Source organism: Penaeus chinensis, chromosome 41 (genome assembly GCF_019202785.1).
Source record: "Penaeus chinensis breed Huanghai No. 1 chromosome 41, ASM1920278v2, whole genome shotgun sequence".
Taxonomy (NCBI): Eukaryota; Metazoa; Arthropoda; class Malacostraca; order Decapoda; family Penaeidae; genus Penaeus; species Penaeus chinensis.
In genome coordinates this window covers 1,147,976-1,152,975 of record NC_061859.1, presented here as the reverse complement: position 1 = coordinate 1,152,975, position 5,000 = coordinate 1,147,976, and the positions used below count along the sequence as shown (strand labels likewise).

The window sequence follows — 5,000 nt, the reverse complement described above, 5'->3', positions numbered from 1 at the left end:
TTTGACTGGGGCCATTTCCTGCCTGGGAAAAATACCTTTGGTCCTTTATGTATATTGGGTTGTGAAATAGTAAAAAAGTAATTAGTCTTTCATTCATATAGGAAAAGGACATTTCCGATGAAGTGGAAATTTGAATCATCGTGTCATAGTAGATTTGGATATCTTTATGAAATTGAGGTGCACATACAGTACATATAATTTAACTATATATATATATATATATATATATATATATATATAAAATCATATATTTAACTACATAACCTGATCTGCTAATCCTAAGCCAAAGTTAACATTTACTTTATTATTTAAAAAGCTGAGAGGCCGAGGGGCACTTTGATCATAATGAATATAAAATAATCATTATCATTAAATGTGATAGTTGTGCCCAGAAATACTTAAAAGATGCTTCAAGAAAAAAAGTACTGAAGAGTGTTTTAATCAACACTGCAAGCTTAGTTTTCTTTCTTAAACACACAGACAAAGCCCAGAGTAGTGATAACCAAAGGGAAGATTTATCAAATGGAAGTACAGCTGCAGACGTCCTTTAGGTGTTTATAACGAGTCATATATGTTCCTTTTCAGCCGGTGTGTTAACATGCGATAACCGGGAAGTGCAGGACAAGTGGCAAGGACATCAACCGACATCATTTGCAACCTTTACCCCAGTGCTGTCAGACTGACGACATCAACTGCTGTTTCTTTCTATCTATTATTCTGGTAAGTGTTTTATCATATCAAGCTTGTGTGGAAAAATAACCACGAAAAGGCATATTCGAGGTATATGAAAGCTTTGAGGAAAATGGGTTATTGTATCATTTTTTTTTTTTTTTTTTTTAAATTAACTCGTACGTGTGTTGCTTCGTTCGTCTGGCAGCTTCAGGGTAAATGCTGCCTTTGTCCGTAACTGTACCATGACAAGACGCACGGGGAGGTCACATATATATTGTGTATCAGTATGGGGATACAGCATCCACTTACATATACATACACACATATCAGGTTCGTGTGTGTGTGTGTGTGTGTGTGTGTGTGTGTGTGTGTGTGTGTGTGTGTGTGTGTGTGTGTGTATGTGTGTGTGTGTGTGTGTGTATGTGTGTGTGTGTATTGTTACACTATATATCTAAGATGTAAAATCAATAAGCTATGTTACTATTTCTTTTCACAAGCAACCTTCTTTACAAATCCTACACGCAGCCCTAATATCTATACCTATATCTATATATATATATCTATATGTATATCTCACTCTAACAGTGTAGGTATTCACACACACACACACACACACACACACACACACACACACACACACACACACACACACACACACACACACACACACACACATACACACATACACACACATATATATATACATATATATATATATATATATATATATATATATATATATATATATATATATTTATGTATAAATATTTACACACACACACACACACATATACATATATATATATATATATATATATATATATATATATATATATATATATATATATATGAATATATATATATATATATATATATATATATATATATATATATATATATATATATATATATATATATATATGTAAGTATGTATATTGCGCTGTGCAGTGATGCCGAAATATCTCTTCAGAGACAGTACAATGTATAAACTTCCATTAACATTAGACTCTGTATTGAATTTACATATTATTAATGTTCTTGTGTGTCATTGTACGCGTGTGTGTGTGTGTGTGTGTGTGTGTGTGTGTGTGTGTGTGTGTGTGTGTGTGTGTGTGTGTGTGTGTGTGCGTTATGTATGCAAATATATAGATTGTGTGCATGCGTGTGTGTGCAACACCTCAGCCACACCCAGCAGACGGGCCCAGAGGTCGTTGCAGATAAAGTGAACAGTCCGGCCGATGCTCTTTCCCTGTCGCTGGACTGGGTTTCCAAATAAGAGAGATAAAGGGAATTTTGGAAAGGTGAATGGAGGGAGGCTCCTGGACTCCTGAACCGGACTACGTCGAATTATTCTGATATTTGTCATGCTTTGACACTTTGCCACATACATACTGTGTGTGTGTGTGTGTGTGTGTGTGTGTGTGTGTGAATATATATATAGATATATATATATATATATATATATATATATATATATATATATATATAGATATATATATATGTATATATATATGCATATATGTATATATATATGTATATATATATTATATATATGTATATAAGCATATATATATATAGATAGATAGATAGATAGATATGTTTGTGTATAAATACATATGTATATATATTTATGTGTATATATGTACACATGTATCTATATGAATATATGAATATAATATATATATATATCTATATATATATAGACACCCATGTATATGTGTATATATGTATATATATATATGTATATATAGAGAGAGATATAGATATAGATATCTCAATTGCACATACAAACGGAAACATGAATGCCCAAGGCAAACGCAAACACACACACACACACACACACACACACACACACACACACACACACACACACACACACACACACACACACACACACACACACACATACACACACACACACACATACTCACGAACAAGCGCATGTATCTGTGCACATTTGACATGCAGCTGTGCTGAGTGAATATAATGTAACATGTGAAGATGTTTAATAAAATGCTTATATTTCATGGCAGCCACCATAAAAAAAACACAAATACTTCAACCAAAATAAACAATAGAACATAATCACGATATTAAGAATAATATTGAGGATAAAAAAGATAACAAAACGGAAATAAAAAACAAGGAAAAGATAATCAAAAAATATATATGTTAGCGTGTTAACACAAACAAGCGACAGCGTTGTGCTCTGGAAGAGAAAGGAATAATTATCGATGATGAGTTTTTGTCTTTGCATCTTTGACTGCTTGATAGATGGCCGATATATGGGTAACAAGCTGGGTAACTGGGACGAAAAATTGAGGCCGTGCTGATCTTGTGTACAGTTTGCGTGCATGTATGAATTCATACATGCATACAAATATGTGTGGGTGTGTGGATGTGGGCTATGCATGTGTGTGACTGTATATCTATTTGTATATTCTCCTATTTATCTACGCCCACACACACCCATACGTGTGTGTGTGTGTGTGTGTGTAACAATGTGTGTGTACGTTTGTGTGTGTGCGTGTAACAATGTATGCGCTTGGGTGTGGGCATGTGCGTATGTGTAACAATGTGTGTGCAGTCGTGTGCGTTTGTGTGTGAGTTCCTTTGCTTGTACTACCCCCTGAAAAAATATCCTTTTTGAAGCATCACGGAGTTAAATCATAGGTAATTTATCAATGTACAACATATATGAGTGTAATTGAGATGTTCATTCGTAACCTACACCAGGTGTGCAGTAACAGATGGTCTAGCTGTATGTTCCAATGCTTTCTCCTTAGGCTGAGTCTTAATAATCTTTAATAATCACGTTGCTATTGATAGTTGTTGACTTCGGTCTTTTTTGGCAGCAAAGTATAACGAAATAGACATATTTTGTAAAGAATCAATCTAAGGGTATGATACTGAATTATAATATTAGCAAGTATTTTCGAAACGTGATATATATGTATTTCTATGTATAAGATATTTTCAATATATATATAAATATATATATATATATTAATTCATATATATATATATAAATATATATAAAAACATATATACATATATATATATATACACACACACACGTGTGTGTTTAAATATATATATATATATATATATATATATGCGTGTGTGTGTGTGTGTGTGTGCGTGTGTGTGTGTGTGCGTGTGTGTGTGTGTGTGTGTGTGTGTGTGTGTGTGTGTGTGTGTGTGTGTGTGTGTGTGTGTGTTGTGTGTGTGTGTGTGTTTGTTTATGAATATATGAATATATATATATGTATATATGTATATGAATATATATATGAATATATATATGTATAAATATATATATATATATATAATGCATCAAGATTACGTGTGTAAAAAAAAATTCCTCCGCCATAACCTCACAACCAATAGCATTGGGATGAACCTGCAACTACCCATCCTGCCTCATTTTTCGTCCCTGAAAATTGCCTCGTTTAAATCCTCTGGCAAAGTGGAAGGGGGATTTGTGGCTCAATATTTTCATCGCGGATAATTATGTCTAAATATCTTTTTTTTAGATATATATATAATGAGGAAAATTCACAATAAAAAACATCCAGTGATTTTAAAAAATCTCAAGACACCTACCGATGCAATATCCTATATCCATTAATTTAATGGAAATCACAAATGAAAAAAATAATTGTTAATGAAAGGAGTAATGTACACTGTCTTATCAGCTTAAAACCGACACAAGTAATGGTTACATTCATACCATAACGCAATGCAATATTCACATGAGCCAAATGGAAATATCAGAATTAACTTACATGTTTTCACGGTGCTTAAAATAAGCCATTCAGTTGTGGAAATAACTTTTCCCATATGTGTGTGTGTATATATATATGTATATATATTATATACATAAACATATTGTGTGTATATATATATCAGTATCATCATCATAATCAAGGGGCTAACTCCGACAGGGGCGCATGGTCGCATCCACCCTTCGCTTCCATCCACGAGGGTCCCTCATGGCGAGTCTTCAGCCAGACCCTCGCCCCATCTCTAACACCACGTTGCAGGTCTCGTCGAGCTGTCGAAGCCATGACCTCCTGGGTTCGTTCCACGGGCCTTCTCCACTCAGGATTATTTCGCAAAGAGACAACCTGATGGGCAGGGTCATCCACAGGGAAACGAGCTAGGTGCCCATATAGCCTGAGTCGGCGATTATGCAAGTAACAGGTCCCATGCCAATCTCACGGTGTAGCCGTCGGTTCGACACATGGTCCTTCTAACTGTACCCCATGATCCGGCGAAAAGACTTGTTACAAAAGGCGTCAAGACATAACTGCAAGGCACTACAT

General features: G+C 34.4%; 1 protein-coding gene across 1 annotated transcript in view; it reads right to left on the bottom strand.

Annotated features, from left to right (window-relative positions):
• LOC125047449 (protein nervous wreck-like) overlaps positions 1–5,000 on the bottom strand; it is a 69,687-nt gene that overhangs the window by 39,921 nt on the left and 24,766 nt on the right. The window lies entirely within an intron of this gene.